Genomic DNA, 27,533 nt, shown 5'->3' with positions numbered 1-27,533 from the left:
GTTGGCAATACTCTGTGTATTGTCATACATCAACGTGCTGGGAAATTGATGCTTCCTGAGGACGTGGAACCCTCCTAGATCTTACCCTATGTGTCTCTTTCTTTGCCTGGTTCTAATTTACATCTGCAGACAAAAGAATGTTACCTGCCATCAAGCTGTCAGCCACTGCAGCTCCCCAGCTGTGCATCCTGAGGAGAATTCAGGATGAGAAAAATGGGATACTGGCCCTAGATAGTTACGATGCATATCAAAAGAATACTTTCAATGAGCCCAGACTCTTGCATCTCCCTATACACAGAAAAGCACTAAAATCATTATCTTGAAATGTCTGGGGTTTTTTTTTGTGATTAGCAGTAATCTTTTGATTTTAGACTATATGAGTTTTTGTTTTTTTTTTTTTTTTTTTTTTAGTAAAAACTCTTATATATCCTGGCTCCTCCCTTACTTCTTTGGAATAATTCCTCAGAGCTTTCTGAGAGGCTGATTCCCAGGCTATAAAGCTCAGAAAGATCATCGAATAAAACATAACTCTCAACTTTTAGGTTGCGTATTTTTTTAGTCGACATATCCTTTTGCCATAATAAAACTATCATTACAAATATAGCATTTTCCTGAGTTCTGTGAGTTATTCTAGCCAATTATTGAACCTAAGAGGGTAGTGAGAACTCCCGAATTTGCAGCTAGCTGGTCAGAATTAAGGGTGGCCTCCTGACCCCCAAACTTGTGGCAGGTTTATGAAGTAAAGGCAATCTTGTGGGGGGCTATCCCTTTAACCTCAGATTTGACAAGCTCATTGCAACATGTCATACAAAAAGCCCACATTCAAATTAGTTCAACATACTTTGATAGATGTTTAGATTTTTTCTCCAAATCACATATAATTCTCTTCCATATTTCCCTCAGCTATTAGTGACACTTGCCTATGAACACCTATTTTCAATTAAGCATTGAATCAGCTCATTTCTCCCAGCATAGTAATCTATTCTATAACTTACAAATGAAAATGATGGTTTGAAGTTTGTAACCTCCTTTGGTGAAGCAGAATTTTATGGGAGGTGAGTGCATTATAGCATCTTTTTAAATCTGAGCTGCTCATTTTTTCTGTTTTGCCTTCAGGGAAAGTATAATCCAGAGAGGCAAAAAGTTGAGACAAATAAAGTATCTTAGGTTATTGCTGCACATGGGTCTTCTATCCAGTGTGGAGAGGGTACTCGAGATAACCTGAGAGCAATGTCATGATAAGACTGCCATTTTTAAGCTCTACCTGATGTGGAGATAGTGGACATTTTACATTTTTTTCCCCAGCATCAAGTGCTCTCTCTCCTTTTTCTATTAGCATCTTGATTTCCTTATATGAATGCATTTCTCTACTGGATGTAGAGTTGATAGGGGCGGTGTCTATGTCTACAGCTCCTCTCATTGCCATGGTGCAGTCAGAGGGCAGATATTGGGAGCTTTGATTCTTCAGTAGGTGACAAGAAGTTATAAGGATAGTTAAAAGTCAGCTTTATGTAGGCCAAACTGTTCCTTTCTCTTACAATCTCTGAATCACTCAAATTTTTCCAATAAACCTAATTTTTCCCTTAGGTAGGCAGTCAGACTTTGTTGCCTACAACCAAAAATCCTGACTCACTTGGTCTTCAGAAAGTGACTTATAAATGTTTAAAGGTAAGCAAATTTCCTAAAATAGAATATACTCTGTTAGTCATGGCCCCAAACAGAATTATGTCAATAAGGACCAGGCTGGAGGTAGAGAGAATTACAGCACGTTAGTAAAACAAGAACTGCTTCAGACATTTAGGAAATTTAAATGACCTGGACAACAATATGACCCATGGCATGGCATGGCATGGCATGGAATAAAGGCAGGAATGACCCAAGAGTCAAAGCCTGAGTACAGAGTAATGGGGGAAAGTATTGCAATAATTAGATTCTAAGATACTTCATCCTGAAGAGGAAAAAGTAAGGGTTAAGTCAAAATATGTGTAAGCATATGAAACCACTATGTTATAATAGAAAAATATTTACTAGAAATCTAACACATCTAATACTATAACACTGTCTTTCTTCTCTATAAAATTAGTAGATGAGGTTAGAAATAAGAAATGACATAAATTCCAAATTCTATTTGGAAAAAATTATTTAAGGGCAGAGGGTGGTTGAAATTTCCTGTGGAAGATATTCAGAAGATTATTTTTTTCCACTTTGGAATGGTTTAGATGTAAGCCTAAGCTAAGAAACCCTGGGTATTCTGAATTCGTATAATGAGCAAATATTGTTATAATAACAATTATTTCAAAGGAACCTCCACTGCATACAACACTACCACTTAGCATGTGGTCAGAGGAACAACAGCATCATTGACCCCTTGGATCTTATTAGAAATGCAGGATCTCAGGCTCTACTCTAGCTCTATTGACTCAGAATCTGCATTTTAACAATATCCCCAAGTGATGTGTATGAAAAGTATTGGTATAGAGCACAGAGCAAATATTTTGAGTCCAAATCTCGTGGTTTATAAGTTACTCCTTACAAGTCAATAAGGCATCTTTAAGACATAAATGAAATTGCTTAGTTCACTAGCATTTGTTTAATATAGTGAAGGCTGAAAAAAAGAATTATACTGACAAATTATATTTCAGGTTTAAACTATGTGGTCATTTGAACTAATCTTCAGACTCAAATATAGACAATTAAAATATTTTGATGAAGTTAATTATCTAATTTCTGTGATCATAGTGTAGAAAGTTAAAGAAATAAAAACTATAATTCCCTTTTTAAATAAAAATTTTTAAACAAAGGCATCGTGTTTAGCCACAAGAAGTGAATCTCTTATAACAATACAAGGGAAAGAATATTTTTTGTACCATACTTTTAATTTCAGTTTGAAAACCTTAACAAATGTGCTGAATACATACGGGAGATATACCCACAGATCCTTATAGATAGATGTATTTATCTCCAGACTCCAAAATACATGCCCTTGCTGGGCCCCTATTATATTGTACATACAACACAATAGAATACAGTGGAAATGATGAACTTCCATGACTGGGTTATGAAAAGCATGAACACCTCCACCATGCTCCCTTGGATCACTTGCTGTTCGGGATGCCAGCACCATGTTGTGAGAACACTCAAGCAGTACTATGAAGAGGTCTATGTGGTGAGGAAATGAGACCTCCTGTTAACAGCCAGAATCAACTTGCCAGCTATTTGAGTGAGCCATCTCAGAAGCAGACGTCTTCAGCCAACAGTTTGATCGCAACCTCACAAGAGACTCTGAGACAGAATCACCCAGCAAACCACATCTTCTTATAAAGTTTTTTTTTTTTAATTTATTTATTTTTATTTATTTTTGGCTGCATTGGGTCTTCGTTGCTGCGCACGGGCTTTCTCTAGTTGTGGTGAGTGAGGACTACTCTTCGCTGTGGTGCACAGGCTTCTCATCACAGTGGCTTCTCTTGTTGTGGAGCACGAGCTCTAGGTGCGCAGGTTTCAGTAGTTGTGGCACAAGGGCTCAGTAGTTGTGGCTCGTGGGTTCTAGAGCGCAGCCTCAGTAGTTGTGGTGCATGGGCTCAGTTGCTCCGTGGCATGTGGGATCTTCCCAGACCAGGGCTCAAACCCTTGTCCCCTGCATTAGCAGGCGGATTCTTAGCCACTGCGCCACCACGGAAGTCCAAACCACCCCTTTTGAACACACAGGGACTGTGAATAATAAATGTTATTACTTTCTTTGAAGTAATTTGTTATGCGGTCACAATTAATACTAGATATGGGTTTGTTTCATCAGAGATTGGTATTGCATTATATCATATAAGCTCACTCTAAAATTCAAGTTTTAAAATGATCATCTGTAATAGCAAAGTTTTTAGAGATCATCGAATGTAGCACCTTATTTCCAGCAAGGCCTCACTTAAGCCATACAAGATAGATTAAAACAATTTCTCTGAAGGTTTTGGAAGATATGTTCTAGAAGCTGCTATGAAGATCATCATGAAAAAACTTATTTGGTCTGCCATGAATGTGTGATAATAAAATTAATTCTTTTTCATGTAAAACCTTATAGTCTTGAGGGTAAAAAATTGAGTGCAGGCTCAGACTCTCATTTCTCTCAGTTTGTTTCATTTATTTTGGGGAGGTGACTTCTTTTAACAAATTGCACACATGTTCACCTGATTATTTTCCTCAAAATAGTTTAATTAGTATAAATATTAGATATCATATGATAAGGAGATATCTTCATAATAAAATAAAGAGATATTTGAGGTTGACCAAAAACCAAGGAAGGCAAGAATGTATATATGTAGCCTGTGTATTTGTGGGTTTATGCTCCTGCAGCCAGAGGTTCTGTCTGATGGTGTTACAAGGGAGGTGTGGGAAGTAGCCTTTTGTTGGTTGGGAGAATTCAGTAATTCACTCTTCTTGACAAAAGCTAGAGCCAGATAAAACTCATCTCACTCTCTCAAGTTAAATAAGACAAAGCCAAAAGTCTGGAGCTAGTCTAACAGAATAATTCTGCAGACCAATACAAATTGTTGACAATCTCACATAACATGGAGGCATTACCACAATATCTGGAAGGAAGAAAATCATCATATAACGCCAAGAACAGAAATAGCTGGAACTGTGTAAGTACAGTTCAAGTGGGAACTTTGAGTCCTTGTAAACTGATAGAGAATAATGGTGACAATTATAAAGACCTTCACACTAGGAAGAGTCATTTCTCACCAACTAGTGTGGGATTGAAAGAGAACAGAATTCACAGAAGATGAATAGTATCTGTATAAGTAAAGGAGAGACATCTGGGCCAGAACAGAGGCAATTATCTTAGTCCCATTCAACAAAAGTTTCATTAGTTCTAAGTGAAGAATAATAATAAGTTAAAACCAGAACTCTACTATTTTTTATTTATAGTTTACAGATATAACTTGTTCAAGTTAACTGCATAATTAACTGTATAGGTAGCATTCCAGTTGGTCAGTCCATTGATTCTCAATTAATCCTTTGTTATATTACCTAAGTCTCAAGCTTAAGATCCCCTTAACTTGGAAGGTAATATATTAGAGCAAGTTGTGACACAGGTAGAGTGCATAAGAGCACAGCCCACATGTTGATGTTTTTCTGCACATCTGGGCATTGAATATCACATAGGCATAATGAAAAGTATGAGCTCCATAAAGTTGTAATCCTTGAGATTATGATTATACACATTTTGTTTTGCTGGAATTGAACAGATAATTAAGGGAAAGTACAACATTTTGGATGTTTAATTGTCCAGGTTAAATTACACTGTTTTCTCCTGTCAAAAGGGAGAATGTACAAATATTAACCTATCGAAGAGTTCAGTTAGCTTGAGGTGTGCACCATCTTAGAAAAACATATTGCTACAAGAGTATTGATGCCCCGCAGAACTGGCACACAGTAGTTTGTTACTCTCTGTAAACTGAGGAAAAATTTGATTCTGGGAATTTGGTCTTTGAGGAAAGGTAGCAGCTATTTTTAGAGAACTGCCAAAGGAGAGGCGCATTTTTCATATTTGCTTTATATTTATGATCACGATCCTTCTCTTGCAAGGACATCACTTTCCAGTCAGAGCAATGAGACTTCCTCATCCCCTGAGGCCACTCAGTAATAATCTTTCTCACCTATTTTTACTGAAGCTAGAAGCCATGATCCAAGAGTCAAGACGCTGCTTTCTTTTTTCTGGTTCTGTTAGCAGATTTGCCATGAATCCTTGGAACAAATTTTTCCTTCCTGCCTGTTTTCTCAAATGCAAAGGAAAGATGATATTTTCATTTTTTCTCTCTTCTTAGCAGGATGAAGCTGGGAAAGGTCTGTGAGCTTCTTAGGAAAACATGTAGCATAAATGAAAGATACTACTTTATTTTTCTCTAGGTTAATTCTAGGTTAAGGGGGAAATCCAGGAACATGTGCAACTAAGAAGATGGCTTCAAGAGTAATTCGGTAAACGTTTTAGAAGAATAAACTGCTCACACCTGATCTTTAAGGCTTTAGTAGGAATAAATAGAAATACTCAGCAGGTGACCCACTAGCAGAACAGTTTGTTGGTTATGCACTGCAGTCACATATTTGAGCTCAGGAATCTAGAGAGGAAGGCAAGGTGTGATTATAACTAAGAGATGAAAAGGCTTGGAATAAAATAACGTGGAAAGAATAAAGGGAAGAAGTAGATGTCCAAGACCTAAGAGCAACTTAAAACTTTATACCTCTATTTTAGGGAAGTCTGATTGTTAGTATTCACTGTGTCGAATAGCCAATATTTTTGGCTAAGAGCTTAGAAGGAAGCAGTCAGTGTTACTTTTTTGTCAAATCTGCTGAAATGAGAGATTTTCAAGGTGTGCTTTTCATAGGGTTTTGAGGAGGATTTTATTCTTACTTCCATTGCGTATGCTGAACTCATGTTTTCTTTTTGTTTCAACCTCTATAATTCAGGTATCTACCTTCTCATAATTTGTATTACCAATTCAACGTTCTGTCCACTCCAATCCATTTGACACATTGTGACCAGAATAATCCCAATATCATGGCTCTTCCACTCAAATCTTTTAGTGATCCCTCATTTGTTACCAAATAAAGTACAAGTCCCTTGTTTAAAAATCCAAAGCCCATTACGGTTTGTTTCTAGCTTACCTCTTTTTCATCTCCCACCTTTTTCTAATATAAGATCTAAGTTCTGGCCATTCTGGTTGCTCCCTAGACCCTGATTAGGCTTATACCTTACTCTGGACTTCACATATACCTTTCTCTTTGACTAGCATGTTTCTTTGATCCTTTTAAAAAATAATTATGAAAACCCATCTAGGAAATTTCAGACCATGTCCCACCTCTTATCTCCACAATAATTTCCCCGATCCCCCTATTTGAAAATCAGCCCTCCCATATGAAGTTAGCTTACAACATTTATATGTCCTGTTCACATAACTAAATTATAATTCATTTATTCATCATCTTTTACCATTTATTTAGTCATTCATCAAACATTTACTGAGCCTATATTATGTGTCAGACTATGGTTGGAAGTTGGCAGATAGAGACATAAGACCCAATAATTGTTCTTGAGTAACACAAACATGTAAGAAAACAATTAAAATGCAGTGTGAAAATTGCTACAAAGAAGTGATGTATCAAGTGCAATGTAAGCAGAATAGAGGGAATGCCTAATACTAAAGTAAGTAGCAATTGCATCTAATGAAAATAATATCAAAATATGGTAGTAAAATAAAGTATACTGCTAGTTATTTTAAAGTATAGTAAAATTCCCTCAAGTAAAATTATAATCACCCCTTTCAGAAAAGGGGACCCAGGCTCAGAGAATATGCTGTTTGGCCAAGGTCACACAGCTGGTAATTAGCATAGCCAGGATAACACCTACCTCTGTTGGAGAGAAAAGTACCAGGACATCAGGGCAGGATGGGATGGGGGAGTGGTAATTGGAGAGAGAGATTCTGCTAGGTACTAGAGAGCAAGTTATTTGATTTTGGAGACCAAGTCTAAACCCAAGTTTCCTTCTCAAGTATTGTTTACTTAGTAATGTCTTTAACAATAACTTTTTAATGTAGATATTATTGAATGTAGGATGAAAGAAAGTTTAGACTATGCCAAGTTAAAGTCATTGGAATTTTAGTCAATTTAGTAAAGAAAATCCCCTTTTCCCATGCAGGTATGGAATAATCTAGAATTTGGTAATCTATGAGACAGCTCTCCTCAAACCTACTGCTATATGTGGAATGAAAAACTTTGACAATTTCAGCCATGCAATGTTTAATTTTTACTTGAAGGTATTACTGGCATTTTGTGAGGCTTGTGGTTTAGATTCAAGGAGGAAGTGAAACTTAAAGATCATTGCTAGTCACCAAGTGTAGTAGAAACTGCAAAAAAGTCACTCAACTCAGAAGCTACTCAGGATCTCCATAGTCTTAGGAGAACCAAGAGATTAGTTTGATGGTTCAGGGTGGAACCCCTAAATATGCACATTTTGTTTTGTTTTTGTTTTTCTAAAAACCTCGCCAAAATATGCAGTTAGTTTTTTGTTTTTTTTTTTAACATGGTTATTACTTATATCCACACTAGATCTTGTTTTATACATGCCTGAGCTCCAGAATTAAACTCAAAGGTCAGTTCCAAAATATCCTATACTTTCTGATGCATGAGGGGTAGAATGGAAAAACTATTCAAGTATGCAAATCATGGGATTTTATGACTGTATCTTATTAGTGAACAAATATTGAAACTATACTGGAAGCACAGACTCCTTACAGAGTATAAGTGTAAAGTAAACAATGTTTTACAAATGTGCTGAAATAGCAAAGTGATGAATTTGTTGATTATGACATTTACATGGATTGCTGTTTGTTGCCTTGGTGTAGTGAATATTTAGTCTAATTCTCCAAATCCCTGTCCTTCCTCAAATAATGCAAATCTCTGAAATAATGGTTAGAAATTGAGGTAACAGAGAACGATACCATTACTGTATTAGAATGAATACATCTGAGGACTAAGAAAATGGAAAATATAAAGGCAGTGAGATTACTATAAAACTTAAGGAGTTTTCTACGCATAATCAGATAAAAAGTGCTTAACATACACAAATTTCCCTTTGCTCTTTTTGCATTATTTCAAAAACTCCAAATTTCAGTATCTCTAATGAAATTAAAGTTAAAATTTAAATGTGGGGAGGTGGAAGTGACCTCTAGCCCAAAGCTTTCCCTTTAGAGACTTTGGCACAGATTTACAGAGAGGTTCGTTAAGTTGTCAAGGCTATGGAAACCATGAACACTGGAGCCAAGAGGAGTTCCAGGTTTTGAATTCATTGTTCTTTTCAAGAGTTGGTGCTACTTCTCTGTCTTTAATAAATTAATAGAGGTAGGGCCACTACCTCTCCTTGAACATGCTCTTTTGTAGTGAGTTTAATTCTGGTCTCCCATTTAATCATTTCAGAAAGGCCTCCCGCCATTTCTCCCCTTTTTTGAAGTTAAAAAGATAATCATCACCCAGGGAAAATGGACCTTTTACTTTTCTTCTCTGTGCTTTCTTCCCTTTAGACCTTTCCTCCAACTTTCCTGGTAATGCCTGGGCTGGTTGCTCAGTATTTTTATACCTGGGATAAGATCATTTTCCCTGTCCTGCAGATGCTCAAATAAAACTATGCTATGCTTTCCTTGTCTTCCTCCTTCCGTGCTTCTTCTCTTTCCTTCTTTTCCTTCCAACTTTGCTTTCTCCTTATTAGGTTCAAGGCAAGATGGATGTCTATGCTCCCAGCCCATTGTCCTAAAGATGCAATCTACGGCAAGGCCAGAAGTGCTCTTTTTAAACCAGAAACCTAGTTGTAGACACTGAGCATAGTGAGAAATAGCCCCCTCAGAGTTTTCTCTTTCTCATTAACTTTTAAAAACCTTGCTGACTATATGTGCTCATTACGTTGAGTTGTAAATGATGTTTGAAGAGAACGATTCCAGCCCACTCAGAGCACAAAGAGAATACAAACAAGCATTTTGCAATTGCTTTTCCAAGGTGATACATGCTATAATACTGAGCTGAGTTACTGCTATGAAAGTTTAAAGTCCCAGAAGCCTCAAACCACTGAAAAACAAACATGAAAAATGAAAATATATAATTTGTTCCGTGTTAACTCTCTCACCTCTCACTAACTTAATAAATATAGGTAAAAGCTTTCGTCTCTACAATAAAGTGCTGTATGAGGAACTCTGACTTCTTATCTCCTCTTCCAAATTACTTTTCTTTCTTCTCTGGCCTGTTATTAATAACTCTTTGTTTATGCTGGAAGCCATACCTATAAGTGACTAATGCTGGCTATTGGGTAAATAGGACAGATGCCACCAATGGCCACTTCCTTTCCTAGGCAAATTGAATTCACTTTATGTTCCATTTATAATGAATATTATTACAATTTTATTTTTTTATCTGAACATTGCAGTGGTGTTTGGGTGACTGGAAGGGTTATAGTCTGTATAGTCATAATTGTGGTTGTCTATTTCTCATGGTCTTCTGAGCAGGGAATCAGTCATATCAAAAGGCCCTTAATCCATCACCAGAAACTCCATTGAAGAGCTCTCTCAGTAGGAAATTGCCTTTTGAAAATCTACTTCCATCAAGAGAAATGCTTTTTTGAGGCCAAAAAATAGATGCAAACATCCTAAGCTGCCTTTATGCTTAACTTGGTACCTTGGGATGAACAGCATAAATATTATCCTAAGTATATTAACCCTACAGCATTAAGGACTGAACTATAATGCATATTGAGGAAAAATAAATGACTCGAGAGAGCACATTTTGATATTGATTACCTGGAAATAATAGACCTTCACACATTAATCATTCTTATGTTGAGAAAATTCATTTTTAGAGAAATTTATCCCACCTAAAATCTCTTTAACAGATTTTTCTAGGTTAGCAACCTGAGGAAGTACAAAGAAGGTATAGAGCGACAAAACAGTGATGTCTAGTGGAGCCTCTGTTAGTGTAAATTCTGTACATTTGCTCGGTAGAGCACTCTCCTTGCTACCTCAGATGGCACTGTCATTCCTGGAGTCACTGCCGAGTTCCTCCAGGTTTTCACTAGAGGTGGAATGAGGTGGGTGTGCTATGCCTCCCTTGGACTTTTCCTCCATTATGAAGATTACTGTCATTTCTTTGCTGCCATGGTTGCTGTGCTCACGTCCATCATTTTTGTAGCAGCTGCCCTGACTCCTGCTCCTTTGCTGTACTTCTCAAGTTCAGGGCTGCTGCTCACCGCCTTGGGACCTTGGGACATTCCACCCTTCTATTGACCCCTCTTCTTCCAAGAGCTGCTCTGAGCCCCTCACTCCTTATTTTGGTATCCGGGGCTCCCACTTTTCTCCTAATTTTTACTCCCCTAAAGTTAGGAGCACCTGGGAAAATGTATTCAACCAAAATGTGTACTGTGTTTTCCATGCCCTGATAGTTGTCTTTTCCAGGTTCCTTTTTTTCAGGGTTGGAGAGAGAATCTGAGAGGAATTCAAGCCCCTAGAGGCTCCTGCAGAGGAAAGAACCTCATGCTACTCCCTCTTATATCATCCCCTGTCCTTTGGAGTTAAGTTGCTAGACATGGTCAGAATTCCCATGTTAAAAATTGCAGATTTGACCCTTTGCTTTTTGGAGTCTCTTTGAACTTTGAAAATATGTTAGACTGTCATCTGTGATTTTAGAAAAATCAACTCTTAAGCAAAGTATTAGTGGGAAGTAAGCAGTAGAGTCCATTGAAATCAGATGGCCTGCCTTAGAACTCTTTCCTTGCCATCTATCACAAACCTCATATGTTTGCTGTGAGGATTAAATGAAATAATACATGAAAAGGAAGGATAAAAATGTTTGAATCAATATCCAGTTAGAGGACATCATGAGAGGGAAAAACCCATTTATAATAGTAACAAAAAAGGTTAAATACCTAGGAATAAACTCAACAAGAAATGTACAAAACATATATGAGTAAAACTTTAAAGTTCTTCTGAAAGACACTAAGGTAGAGCTGAACAAATGGAAAGACACTGCTGTTCTTGGATATAACAACTCAATATCTTGAAGCAGACAGTTATCCCTAAGTTAATGTATAAATTACACAAAATCTCAATAAAAATACTGACAGGCTTTATTACAGAGTTAGAAAAGTTCACACTAAAGTCCATTAAGAAGAACAAACATGCAAGAACATCCAAGAAAAACTAAAAATAGATAAAAACTATAAGGGAGGGACTAGCCTTATCAGACTAACACATACTGTAAAGCAAGCCTCTATGATTAAAACAGTATGGTGTTGTCACACGAATAGACAGACCCATCAGTGGAATAGGACAGAAAGCCCAAAAATGTACCCAAGTAGATATGCAAATTTAGCAAATGATAAAGAGGGCATCTCAAATCATAGGAACAAAAATGGACTTTTTAATAATCAGTATTGTGACCAATACTGATTATTAAGAAGTCCACAATACTGACCAATAATCAGTATTGTGACTACCTTTTGAGTAGTTTTGACTTTTAGAACCAGGTTAGTGTTTCACATGCTCAAAAATCAATGAAAAGTAACCACAATGAGGGTGGAATCCATAATGAAATACAAACAGTAACAAATGAACCTAACTGTATTACAAATGAGTAAAATAATTACACTGAAGGGAGTGAGGAAGAAAAGAACTAATCTAACTTTGGGAAATCAGTATTTTGACTAGACACAGTAAGGCTAAAGACATGAAGAATTTTATGCAAATACTTTTCTCTAGTTAGTAAATCTACTTTTCACAGAAGTTGAATTAGCAAATTTGAAACTATTTTGTGAATATTCTAGAACTGAGAAAATAAGCAAATATATTCTAGGTAATGAGGCCAGGTTTTTCAGCTCTCGAAGAAAGAAGTTATAAATAGGGAAGTGGGGAAGGCTAGACGCTGTGGTGGTGGAATAGAATCAGAACTCATGGTTTTCAATGCTTATACAAATAGATATAGATAAAGATATGCATACATGTGAATACATATTTTTTCTAGCTCTATCTTCTAAAGGGGACTAGAAGCAATTAACACTTCATAGCAGTGATTATCTAGCTTCTACATCTTGGTCTCAAACACAATTCTCTGATAAAACAGATCAGGACCCCTTGGAGAAATGGCTGGTTTTAGCACTAGGGCAGGGAACATAGAAGATCAATCTGGAACATTTTGTGGTGCCAAAAGTAAGAGAGCATTAAAAAGTTAACATTAGTGGGTTGAAAAGACACAGAAGCCAAGTAAAACCACCCCCTAAGACCAAAGCTGGAACAAATTTGAGCAAAATGAAATTAATAATAGTAATGGATTATAATGTTATGTTGAAGAAATGTCTGTATGTCCACAGTAAAATGAATAAATAAATGAATGGAGAAAGGAAAGTTCTTACAGTAGAATTCCAATTAAAAAATGAGGACGGAATGATGGAAATAAAACATCACCATTTGGAAAATACCACAGAGGAGAGACCTGGTAGACACTATCTCAGGTAATTTTTAGGCACACTAAAATTTGAAAACTACAGGTATGGTGGTGGATTTTTGGTGTTTTTATTATATATGGATAGATTTGCATTTGTGTCATCAGCAAGTTTTTTTAAAGTATGGTGATATTTCAGTTAATTTTTGAGGTTAGATTTCTCTGCACTTGGGCTGAGCTGATAGGTTTATTCATAGGGGTATTGTCAATCTAAAGAAGGGGTATCCTGTATGGATCCTAAGATATGCCCCCTGTAGATTCTATGGTTGAATTAATTACTTTGGAAAAGATCAAATTCAATAAGAAAATTATTAGGAAGGAAGGGAGAGTTGATTACATATATATTCTAAACCAGTTTGACTCTGTAGCCAAAAAGTATTACACAAGTTCTTATTTAAGATTAATAGATTTGTACATTTGTATAGCCTGACATTTTTTCTAACTAACTGAATGTAGGACATTCCCTAGGAATGAGCTAAGGCCAAAAGACAGGAAACCCCCATGAACATGCAGAGTGCCACCTGATAATAATGAATGATGGAGAATAAAACTCTTGGTATGTGGTGCCCCATCAATGATAAGTTTTTAACTTTTTAAAAAACTTTTCTCTGTTCTTTTTCCTTCTCTCCCTCCCTCTTCTTTCCTATTTTCTCTTCTCTTCCCTTTTTCTTTTCTTCTTTTTTTGAGGCTCTGCTAAATAATTTTGATATATTTTATCAAACAGTACAGAAAACATTAGTCAACTGAAATATCACTGTTATGCATACAACCAGAAGGAGAACATATTTTTAGTTTCCATTTGCACATGATGAACTTTATCTGAGCCTTGTGCTTCCAGAAAGAAATTCTCTTTTGTGTCCTATAAAATAGCCAACCACCATGAACCAATATTTATGCTGTTCATTCCAAGATAGTGTCCACTTCCACCTTTCCTCAATGACTTAGATAACACCGATCTCCATCCTTCTCATGATCCCTACAGGACTCTCAGGTGACTCCCTTGTCTACTTGCCTCTACTAAGCCCCAGCTACCCTTCCTTTTCATTTAGATGGCCCTCATTAATGAATATTCACATTCTCCTTATTACAAAACTATTATAAAACTTTTAAACTTATTAAAAACTATTTTTTAAAAGGAATAAAATTATTTCCTTAAGTTTCCAGTACATTTTTCTTTTATACCACTTATAACACTGTTTTAAATTGTATGTTTTTAGTATATAATTTACATCTACATGGAGTTCTCTAGGTGGGATAGGTTAGTTTCAGAGAATAGCGATATATGTAAATGCTTTAAACTTTTAATTCCCCTTTTAATTAGACTCTCCACCAGTTTGCTTTAGTTCATTAACAATGATAAGTATTTTAAAAGTTGAATTTCCAATATTCTTTTTTCTGGTTAGAAATGAATTTAATTTCATTTATGCCAACAAATTTTCTAATGTGTAAGTCATGTATCACACAAAATTTAAACTTTTGGTGTGTGATTTCCTCTAAATCCAAATGAAAATATTTTCTTGTAGCCATCTGCTTTTTTTTTTAAACAAAAAGCAAAATGATCTTCAATATCTTCCGGGCTCTAACTAAAGTTGTATCTGCCTAATGTCAGGTCTGGAATTTTTTTTTTTCTTTTTTTCACTTCAGTAAAAGGAAGGAAGTGGTGCCACAAATTTTTGTCAAAAAACTCTAGCATTTTCCTAACATCAATGGAAATAACAAGCCTCTCTTGTTTGAAGAAGTAAAGTTCAGTCAAGGCTGCCACATAAAACCGTCTAAATAGCCTAATCAGCTCAAGATTCTGTGTCTGACTAAAATGTGATTGTGATGTCAGGCTCTCTTTTTACTTTGAGTTTTGTTCACTGTCATCACCTCCTACACAGTCTCTGCCCTTCTAGTCCTATCTCTTATAAGAGGTTAAGAAAAATAGGAGGGAGTTGCTGATCAGCCAGCAGGAACTGTCAAAGCATCAGTCATTCTGGCTTTCCTCCCAAGAAACAAAACAAATTATTCTCCCAGCCAGCCTCCTCACTGCCCTCTGGGCTCAGGTCTAAAACTGTTTGAACTCTCCCATATGGCTCTCGATGTGTGATTGTGCCATTTCATCAGTAAGCCTCTCAAAGGGCATTTACTCAGTTTGATTTATATTTTCCTTTTATCTCTAATATGCACTCAGGAACACAAAGTCTTTCTTTGTCCTGCTTTGTCTTCCCTGCTTGCCCCTTTCCTTTTTTTTTTTGTTCCATGGTCCTTTCATTTACTAGACTGAAGAGCACCAAACACACCAAACATTTTTGTTTATTCTAGATTTGATATTGCCATACCAAGCATTCTATTTTTATTTGCATTTGTGTGATGTATGTGTGTAGTAAACAAATTTCAAAAGATTTAAAGACTATTAAACAATCGAGTCTTTGGACATTGAAAAAGAGGAAGTGTTTTCCTATGAATAGGTTTCACAGGCCATTTATGATATATAGTATTTCAGTAGTTCAGGTACAATGTTTTAAAATACAGTCAATAATTGATAATACCAGAAAGCAATGGCATGTGAAACCAGTGGTATGGTTTATCTTGCCCATTCTAATAGTGTGAATGGTACCACTTATCTTAAACAAAATACAGAATACTGTAAAAATGTTGCTGCTGTCAAAGAATTTACAACCTAGCCATGTTGACAAATGAACAGAACTTGAGTACAGACCTTAGAATTTAATCCTTAAAACGCTTAGGGATCAATTTCAGCAGTCTTAGGGAATGAGGACATTTCTGTAATTCACGCTAAAGATAAAAAAGAAAAAAGTATGTGGGAGAAGAAAAAGGGAAAGACTTAATCAGAGAAGAAAATGGATTTGTGCTCATTCTGTGCTTCTGATTTTCCAGTTCATGCTCCCTTTTTTCTCACCAACATCACAATGTTTAACTGATTCAACGTAAAGAGTGAAAGTAACTCTTTCACTTGGTATTTGGATTTCCTAAGAAAGATCCTTGATGAATTGTGAGAGGCAATTTGTTTTCAAGGAAGGGAAGGCTCTCATTTTCCTTGCCAGTTATCAACTAATTCCAACTCAGAATGTCTGTGACTTCTCTGAACCTGACAAAATATATTTTATGGTAATTAACTCTGTTTAGTTGCACACAGACTCAAAGCTCCCATGGGTTCTGCTTTACCTTTGTAAGTGATGCTGAAATCCACAAGACAGTAAAATGCAGTTGGCCCAGGGGAGAGATTCTCTGAAAATATGTGAAGTGAGTCCTGAACCACAATGCTACTAAACATATATACACACAAACATATGTGTATGTCTACATATACACACACATAATAGTAATCAACTGTCACCACACTTATCTGATTCACTGGGACGTTTTCTGTTGAAACATAGGGTAAAAGTCCTTTTACTTTCTCTCATAGGTCCTAAAAGGCTTAAAAGGCACAGAAGTGATGAACCTGAGTCAGTCCATTAACGTCATCATAAATTATATAAATCAAGTCCTTTAATCGTCTTCAAATTCTTAAATAAAGCCAATTGTTTTACTTGCCATGTTTCTTATCCCTAGTCAGATTTGCTTAACTGCTAGTTAAATTTAAAACACAACTGAAAGACTAAGAGTGGCTACATGCAATTTAGATTGGTTTACTAGTTTGTTCATTGATACTAGAATATTTATCACACTCCCACCATGTACAAGTCTCTGAGGGAATGAAAGTAGAAAAGGTAGATGTTGAGGTCCCTCCTTTCATAAATTTTAATCTGAATAGCTGGTTAAATCTTGGTAAACTAGCAGCAGTATCCTTTGTCTTTCCTCTAAGTATCAATTTCTAAAATGTATTTATTTTTTAAGTGAATATATACCTACTATGTGCTAGGCACAAGAGTTTCAAGTATCAACATGTCAGGGAGTGTCCTGTCTCTTAGAGTGCTTAGTGTCTTTAATTACTGTAGAGTTGACTCTAAGTTGAGTCTTTATTCAGAATATTGACACGTGGCAAAAATCAAAGAAAGTCACATTACCTTGACTATTCCTTGGGAAGATGTCACATTAGAGATCAATATACCATTGCTCCATAAGTCCACAGAGATGATCCCACTGCCCCCGCCACAGCCCTTGTCTTGTGACAAATCACTATTTCAGGTTGAAACCAGATGGAGTAAATTTTTGGCTTTTTTGTAAAACCCCTCCTCCAAAAGCCTATCTTTGAAAAGTAGTATCTCACTCAATAGGATAATGTTTCTGTGACGCGAGACCTGTAGGAACTAAGACTCTTGGTGGGAAGAATTTATTCACATTTGCCAACTTATATTCATTCCAGGGTATGAGGTCACCGAGTCGAACAGCAAATAGAAACGCCTGCACTACTGGAGTTCTCAATCTCTCTCTCCCCACCCTAGGCTCATCAAAATATACAGATGATTTTGGAAAAAATTTAAATGAGACTCAAATAATTCTATCTATCTCAGCTATTTACAGTTCTTGGGTAACAGATTGTTATGAATACTACCAAATTATTTTCCAAGTAAATATTTCTACGATGTTCCCTGGTTTTCCCCTACCCACTTAACTGAAGTACAGTGAACATAATTTAATCTTTTCTTTGTGAGTCAATATAAATTATGAGTCAATAATTGGGTTAGTCATAATATAGTAATCCTCTAAGTAGACAAGACAAAATAGGTTCACCAAAATAGTTTTATATAACTTTCTTCACCCTACTTGATTATCAGCAATCATTTCCTGTTGATCTCAATGTACCTATCTGCTTGTCTATAGCCTCCTATCTCCCTCTTTTATAGTCTTCTGGGAAACCAGAGAGCCAAATTTGACAATATTTGTATAGAATAAGATTAAATAGACTTTGAGCCAGGGCCTGAGGAGGTTTTATTTGTAACTGAAATACAGTAAGATATAAACATGGTGAGCTCCCATTTAGCTGCTCTGAATATGCCCACCATTACACTCTCAGGTAAAATTACTATATAACAACAGTGCAGATGTAACTGACTGATTCAATTCAAATGTTTAAACCAGTTGCAAGTAGAGATGGCCCACAGAGAATAAAAACTGTTTGCAGTGTAAAGGATCTATGTTTTGATTCTCAGGAGATGTACACAGGCTTATCTGCATCTGTGAACATTTATTTGAGAATAAGTATAATTGGAAAGTTACTCTAGGACTGACTTAACCCTCTCTTGGCTTTTACGCAATGTTGCTTCAATGTACCTTGTAGCTACATAGCTGCACTAACTGAAATTGATTAAATCCATAGGCTTGGAACATTTGTGCATATATTCAATAAAATGTTTATTAGGTCATAAGTGTTGGGCACTCTTTTAATTGTTGAAGATATGAAGATGGCAAGATAATGTGCATGCCTTCAAGGGAGGAGCACGTGACAGAAAACCTTGGGTGGGTTTCTTTTAAGATAATATAATAAATCTGTACTTGGAAGCATCTCTTCAGTTTCATTTTTTTATTTTCTTTTTTTTCCTGGTGTAATGACCTATATATTACTCTGTCCAATCTTGATACATAAATACTCACCCCCACCCCTGCCCTGGGGCATACCAAAGCCTTAAGTCACCTTATCTTATAAACAAATATGATAATAGAAAAAAAACATAAAAATGAGAATAACATCTCTGTGGTCTAGAAATTGGACAGAAATACATAGCCATGACCAGGACAGAAGTTATGATCTTGAAGGATTTCAGGTCCAGAAGCAGGTAGAGGTCACTGGGAGTTTGGTCCCTGTAGAATAAGAAACTAAAAGTGTTCCACATGAGGAGAGACTGGACCTGTATCTTTGATGGGGTAAGTTACTCCTGTTCATAAAAGGAGTATGAAAAAAAATCTGTTGTAGACAATTTATAGCTTAATTAACATTCCATCTTAGAGAGTAAGGAGGATACAGACATAACTTGTAGAAGTAAACTAAACCACTTTCTAGTAAGGGAGCAAGAGTTGTGGTATCTAATATATCATGTGGAGAGAAATCCCGTCCATCAGTGTAAGACTGAGTAAAGATTTGAGTCCTCAGGGGTCTTGATGGAGTCAGTCATAGGGTTAAGTAGGGTGAGACAGAAAGAGTTTCTCATTCAAATGAGATTGCAATACAAAATTTCAAAAAAAACCCCACTTTCCCAATCAATAATCAAAATAAAGATTTGATTCTGGTGACATAAATTAGCATAGGAGTCACAAAATGATATTAAAATAATTATGTTGAGAAACCAAGGGGTAAATAAAGAAATAAGTCCTATTAGGAAAAACACAAAATTATGATTATTTTTAAATGGAAAGATGAATGTGGATAGGACAATGTTCAGTTGGCACAATCTAAGAGCAAACTAGTGGACTGGATGAGGATTCCACCAGAATCCTCATTTAAACCACTAGTTTGATGGTCAGATAAAGACGTAAGAGAGGAAGAGGCATGGAAGATAAACTGAGACACTTGAATAATTTCCAGAAGAGAATACAGAAAATGATGGAGCATCTTTATTTGCAAATATAATAGATGAATGTTTTCCAGAACTGAAGAAAGATATGAGTCCTCAAGTTGAAAGCACTTCAAATACCAAGCAAAATAACATTACATTCACACCAAGACCCATACTAGTTAAGCAGTAGAATATCAAGATAAAGAAAACACAGCTAGAAAGAGTGACAGAGAGGGAGTAGCCAAGATGGCAGACTAAGAAGAACCTAAGCTCACCCAAGTGCATGCAAAATTACAATTTACAGAGTATTGATGAGAAAGACCAGAAGACTAGCAGAAAAGATATTCTGCAACTAAAGATATAAAGAAGTAACCACAACAAAAGGGTAGAAGGGGCGGAGATGTGGTACAGTCAAGACCCCTACCCCTAGGGCAACCCATAAACAGGAGGATAATTACAATTGCTGAGGTTCTCCCCAAGGAGCAAAGGGTCTGAGCCACACATTGGGCTCCCCAGCCTGGAGGTCCTGCATCAGGAAGATGAACACCCAGAAGGTTTGGCTTTGAAGGCCACTGGGGCTTACTTTCAGGAAAGCCAAGTGGTGTGGGAGATAGAGACTCACCTCTTAGAAGGTGCACACAATATCTCATACACTCCAAGACTCAGGGTAGAAGCAGTAATTTGAAAGGAGCCTGAGTCAGATGAATCTGTTGACCTTGGAGAGCCTCTCAGAGAGACAGGAGGCAACTGGAGCTCACTCTGGGGACATAGACACTGGTGACAGCCATTTTGGGGAGCTTGTTCTGTCATGAGGAGACTGATTCTGGAAGCACCATTTTGGATTCCTCCCTCTACCTTATTAGTGCCAGAACCCAGCCCCACCAACCAACCTGTCACCACCTCAGGCCAAGCAACTAGCAGTGTGGGGACACAGCCCCACCTATTAGCAGGCTAGCTGCTTTAAGAACCCCTGAGCCCACTGCCACCTGGGACCCTAGCATCGTCCAACAGGAGGCCAACATCAGCTCCAAGACACACTGGATGCTTCAGCTAGCTGTGTCAAGAACCAGTCCTGCCCACCAGGAGGCTGACACTAGATACAGGACCCCAGCCCCACAAACACCCACCCCTGAACCCAACCCTGCCCACCAGTGGCTGGCAGCCTAAGTACAAGGCAGGACCTGGCAACAAACTGGACTGGGGGTCAACCATGCCTACCACACCATCTACAGTAGTCAGCCTATCACAACAGAAGGACCCACATACCCCACAAAGGGGGCACTCCTAGAACATACAGCTTTGGTGACCAGAGGGGAATGCATTGCTAGAATATATAGGACATCTTTTTAAAAAAGCCACTACTCCAAGGTCGGGAAACATAATCAACTTACTGAATACATAGATATAAAAACAGCAAATTAGGGCTTCCCTGGTGGCGCAGTGGTTGAGAGTCTGCCTGCCAATGCAGGGGACACGGGTTCGAGCCCTGGTCTGGGAGGATCCCACATGCCGCAGAGCAACTAGGCCCGTGAGCCACAATTGCTGAGCCTGAGCGTCTGGAGCCTGTGCTCCGCAACAAGAGAGGCCTCGATAATGAGAGGCCCGCGCGCTGCGATGAGGAGTGGCCCCCACTTGCCACAACTGGAGAAAGCCCTCGCATAGAAACGAAGACCCAACACAGCCATAAATAAATAAATAAATAAATAAATAAATAAATAAATAAATAAATAAATAAACCCCAAATTTAAAAAAAAAAAGACTAGGTTAAAAGAGAGAATGTGTTCAATTTAAAAAAAAAAAAAAAAAAAAAAAACAGCAAATTAGGCAAAATGAAGTGACAGAGGAATATGTTCCAAATGAAGGAATAAGAAAAAAGCCCAGAAGAAGAACTACTTGAAGTGGAGACAGGCAATCTGCCTAATAAAAAGTTCAAGGTAATGATTGTGAAGATCTTCAAATACTCAAGAGAAGATTGGATGAACAGAATGAGAAGTTAGATGTTTTAAACAGAGTTCAAAAATATAAAGAACCAAACAGAGATGAAGAATAAAATAAATGAAATAAAATATACACTTGAAGGAATAAACAGTATATTAGATGATACAGAGGAATGAATCAGTGAGCTAGAAGACAGAGTAGTGGAAATCACTGAAGCTAAACAGAAAAAAGAAAAGAAATGAGGACAGATTGGGATTGACATACATATATAATATGTATAAAATAGATAACTAATAAGAACCTGCTGTATAAAAAAAATGAAGTAAAATAAAATTCAAAAAAATAAGAAAAAGAAATGAGGACAGTTTAAGAGACATCTGAGGCAACACCAAACATACTAACATTCGCATTATAGGGGTCCCAGAAGGAAAAGAGAGAAAGGGTCAGAGAACATATTTGAAGACATAATATTTAAGAACTTCCCTAACCTAGAAAAGGAAACAGACATCCAGGTCCAGGAAGCATAGAGTCCCAAACAGGATCAACACAAAGAGAATAACACAAAGACACACTGCATTAAAATGGCAAATATTAAAGATAAAGAGAGAATACTAAAAGCAGCAAGGGGAAAGCAATAACTTATGTACAAGGCAACTCCCAGCTATCCAGCTGACTTTTCAGCAGAAACTTCTGCAGGCCAGAAGGGAGTAGCATGATATATTTAAAGTGATGAAAGGGAAAAACCTACAACCAAGAATACTCTACCTGGCAAGGCTTTCATTAAGATTTATAGAAAGATCAAAGGTTTTACAGACAAGCAAAACTAAAAGAATTCAGCACTGTGAAGCCAACTTTACAAGAAATGTTAAAGGAATTTCTCTACACAACAAAAGGAAAGGCCACAGCTAGAACCATGAAAATTACAATAGGAAAAACCCCATTGGTAAAGACAAACATACACTAAAGGTAGTAAATCATCCGTGTACAAAGCTAGTAGGAAGGTTGAAAAACAAAGCAGTAAAATCATCTACATCTATAATAAATAATTGAAGGATATACAAAAGATGTAAAAATGGTAAACATAGGATGGGGAGTTGTTCAGGGTTAAAATGTGTTTGAACTTAAGAAATCAGGAACTTGAATTAATCACATATATACATACACATATATACATATACACACATATATACACACACTCGTATATATACACACATGTATATACACACACATACATATAGATAACTAGCTAGCTAGCTACATATAAACCTCACAGTAACTACAAACCAAAACTCTATAATAGATACACAAAAAAGAGAAAGGAATCCAAACATAGCATTAAAGATAGACATCAAATCACAAGGGAAGAGAGCAAAAGAAGAAGAAAGGATCAAAAAGAACTACATAAACAGCCCCAAAACAATTAACAAAATGGCATTACATTAAATGTAAATAGATGCAGTGCTCCAATAAGAAGACACAGAGTAACTGAATGGATATAAAAACAAGACCTATATATGTGCTGCCTACAAGAGACTCACTTCAAATCTAAAGACACGAACAGACAAGGGATGGAAAAAAAGGGTAGTTCAAGTAATTGGAAATGAAAAGAAAGGTTGGGTAGCAATACTTATATCAGACAAATAGACTTTAAAACAAAGACTGTAAGAAGAAACAAAGAAAGACATTACATAATGATCAAAAAGGAGATATAGCAATTTTAAATATATATTCATCCGGCATAGGAGAACCTAAATATATAAGGCAAATATTAACAGACACAAGGGAGCAACTGACAATAGCACAATAATAGGAGGAGAATTTAACATTCCACTTACATCACTGGACTATTATTCAGGCAAAAATTCAGTAAGAAAATACTGGCCTTAATCAACACATTAGAAAAAATGGACTTAATAGGTTTATATAGAACATTCCATCCAAAAGCAGCAGAATACACCTTCTTTTTCCGTGTTCAAGCACATTGAACATTCTCCAGGATAGATCACGTGCTAGGCCACAAAACAAGCCTCATTAAATTTAAGAAAATTGAAATCATATAAAGCATCTTTTCTGACCACATTGCTATGAAACTAGAAATCAAATATAAGAAAAAAACTGCACAAAACTAAACATGTAGAGGCTAAACAACATGCTACTAAACAACCAACAGGTCACTGAAGAAATCAAAGAAGAAATAATCAAAAATACCTGGAGACAAATGAAAACACAATGATCCAAAACCTATGCGATGTGGTAAAAGTGGTTCTAAAAGGAAAGTTTTTAGCAATACTAACCTACTGCAGGAAACAAGAAAAATCTTAAAATAACAATCTAACATTACACTTAAAGTAACTAGAAAAAGAACAAATAATACCCAAAGGTAGTAGGAGAAAAAAAATTATAAATATCAGAACAGAAAGAAATGAACAGAGACTAAAAACACGGTAGAAAAAATCAATGAAACTAAGAGCTGGTTCTCTGAAAAGAGAAACAAAATTGATAAACCTTTAGCCAGACTAGTCTAGAGAAAAAGAGTGAGGGCCCAAATCAATAAAATCAGGTGAAAAAGGAGAAGTTACAATCATCACCACAGAAATACAGGGATCATAAGAGATTAGGATATAATTATATGTGAACAATTATATACCAATAAGATGGACAACCTAGAAGAAATGGACAAATTCCTAGAAATGTACAATCCCCCAAGACTGAATCAGGAAAAATTAGAAAATACAAACAGACTAATTACCAGTAATGAAGTTTAATCAGTAACTAAAAAAAAAAAAAAACAACACCACCAAAAAAAACTCCCAACTAACAACAGTCCAGGACCAGATGGCTTCACAAGTGAATTCTACCAAACATTTAGAGAAGAGTTAACACCTACCCTTCTCAAACTATTCCAAAAAAGATTTCAGAGGACCGAATGTTTCCAAGGTCATTCTATGAGGACAGCATCACCATGATACCAAAACCAAACAAAGATATCACAAAAAACGAAAATTATAGGCCAAAATCACAGATGAAAAGAGTTGCAAAAATATTCAACAAAATACTGGCAAACAGAATCCAACAATACATTAAAAGGATTATATGCCATGATCAAGTGAGATTTACCCCAGGGATGCAAGGATGGTTCAGTAATTGCAAATCGATCAATCAATGTGATAGACCACATTAACAAATTGAAGAATAAAAATCATATGGTCATTTAAATAGATGCAGAAATAGCTTTTGACAACAATCAGTATCCATTTATGATAAAAAGCCTCCAGAAAGTAGGCATAGAGGGAACACACCTCAACATAATAAAGGCCATATATGACAAGCCCACAGCTAACATTATACTTAACAATGAAAAGCTTAAAGAATTTTCTCTAAGATCAGGAAGAAGACAAGGATGCATACTCTTGCTGCTTTTATTCAACACAGTATTGGAAGTCCTATCCACAGCAATCAGGTAAGAAAAGGAATCCAAATTGGAAAGGAAGAAGTAAAACTGTTACTGTTTGCAGATGACATAATGTTATACATAGAAAATCCTAAAGATGCCACCACATATCTATTAGAGCTCATCAATAAATTCAGTAAAGTTGCAGGATACAAAATCAATATACAGGGGCTTCCCTGGTGGCGCAGTGGTTGAGAATCTGCCTGCCAATGCAGGGGACACGGGTTCGAGCCCTGGTCTGGGAAGATCCCACATGCCGTGGAGCAGCTGGGCCCGTGAGCCACAATTACTGAGCCTGCGCGTCTGGAGCCTGTGCTCCGCAACAAGAGAGGCCGCGATAGTGAGAGGCCCGCGCAACGCGATGAAGAGTGGTCCCCGCTTGCCACAACTAGAGAAAGCCCTCGCACAGAAACGAAGACCCAACACAGCAATCAATCAATCAATAAATAAGAACGTGAATTTCTAAAAAAAAAAAAAAAAAAAAAAAAAAAAAAAAAAAAAATCAATATACAGAAGTCTGTTGCATATATATACTCTAACAACGAACTATCGGAAAGATAAATTAAGAAAACAATTCCATTTAAAATTGCATCCAAAAGAATACCTAGGAATAAATCTAACTAAGGAGGTAAAAGATCTGTACTTGGAAAACTATAAGACATTGATGAAAGAAACTGAAGAAGACACAAATGGATGGAAATATATATATATTGTGTTCATGGGTTTAAAGAATTAATATTGTTAAAATGACTATACTACCCAAGGCAAATCTAACGGATTCAATGCAATCCCTATCAAAATACCAATGTCATTTTTCACAGAACTAGAACAAAATAATTCTAAAATTTGTATGAAAACACAAAATATCCCAAATAGTCAAAACAATCTTGAGAAAGAAGAACAAAGATGGAGATATCCTGCTCTCTGATTTCAAACTACACTACAAAGCTACAGTAGTCAAGGTAGTACAGTACTGGTACAAAAATTAACACATATTAATGGAAAAGAATAGAGAGCCCAGAAATTAACCCTCACCTACACAAGCAATTGATCTATGACAAAGGAGGCAAGAATATACAGTGGTGAAAAGACAGCCTGCTCACTATATGGTGTTGGGAAAACTGGACAGTTACATGCAGAAGAATCAAACTGGACTATTCTCTCACATCATGCACAAAAATAAATTCAAAATGGATTAAAGACTTAAATGTAAGACCTGAAATCATGAAACTTCTAGAAGAAAATCCAGAGAGTGAAATATTTGACATTGGCCTTAGTAATATTTCTTAGATCTGTCTCCTTGGGCAAGGGAAACAAAAGCAAAAACAAACAAATGAGACTACATCAAACTAAAAAGATTTTGCACAGCAAAGAATATAGAAAAAGATCAGATTTGTGGTTACCAGAGGCAGCGGTTGGAAAGGGAGATTGGATGAAGGCAGTCAAAATGTACAAACTCTCAGTTATAAGATAAATAAGTACTAGGGTTGTAATGTGCATGACAAATACAATTAACACTGCTGTATGTTATATATGAAAGTTGTTGAAAGTAAATCCTGAGTTCTCATCACAAGGGAATTTTTTTCTAATTTTTAAATTGTATATCTATATGAGATGATGGATTTCACTAAAATTATTGTGATAATCCTTTCAAGATGTATGTAAGTCAAATCCTTACGCTGTACACCTTAAACTTTTATCAAACATATATCAATAAAACTGGAAGAAAAAAAAGAGCGAGAGATTTTTTTAAAAACATCAGATAGACTGCAGCTGTTTATCAGCAACAATAGCTGCTGGAACATAATAAAACAACAGCTTCAGAATGCTGGAGAAAAATAATTGTCAGCATAGAATTTTATATCAGCCAAATAACTGTTCAAGAGTGTGAGGAAATCAGAGTATTTTCTGACATAAGAAGACAAAGACAGTTTACCACCCACACACCTCACTGAAAGAACCAGCAAAGCATTCATCCAGCAAGAATTTAAAAAAACAGAAGAACAGAAGGAAAATGTCAGATGCGAGGAACAACAAGAAGAGAAAATTGGCTAAAACCACACTGAGACAATTTTTGCTTGGTTTTTAAAGGAAGTTTCTTGAGCTGTTCAATATAGTAGCCACTAGCCATATGTGGCTATTTGAGTTTCAATTAATTAAAGTTAAATGAAGTTAAAAATTTAGCCTCTGTGTCACACCAGCCACATTTTAAGTGCTCAGCAGCCACATGTGGCTAATGATTGCTGTATTGGACAGTGTGAATGTAGAATATTTGCATCATTTCAGAAAGTTCTATTAGACAGCACTAGTGATAATTTAGGGAACCCTGGAAAGCTATGTAATTTGCATTTTTAAACTGCATTAGAAAGAGTATAAATAGATGATAAATCCACTGATAAGAACAGTTAATCAGTATATAATTGTCTCAACTCTTTTTGTGTGTGTGTGTGTTTGTGTGTGTGGCAATCAGTAGATGGAATAAAAATTTCCAGTTTCATATGCAAATAACCTCGTACTGGGTGAGGTCTTGTTAACCTTAGCAAATCAGCCTCAGTTATAAAATTCTTTAAAGGCTTGCCTTAAAAAAGGAAATTTGGAAAGTCATCTTTCTATTTGTTCATGTTAAAACAAGTCATATGCATTTAGACAACATACAACCAAACAAAAAAGAAACAAAACAAAAC

Source organism: Eubalaena glacialis, chromosome 4 (genome assembly GCF_028564815.1).
Source record: "Eubalaena glacialis isolate mEubGla1 chromosome 4, mEubGla1.1.hap2.+ XY, whole genome shotgun sequence".
In the NCBI taxonomy this organism is placed as follows: domain Eukaryota; kingdom Metazoa; phylum Chordata; class Mammalia; order Artiodactyla; family Balaenidae; genus Eubalaena; species Eubalaena glacialis.
The sequence above is the reverse complement of the archived record's forward strand: the minus strand, read 5'-3'. Positions refer to the sequence as shown.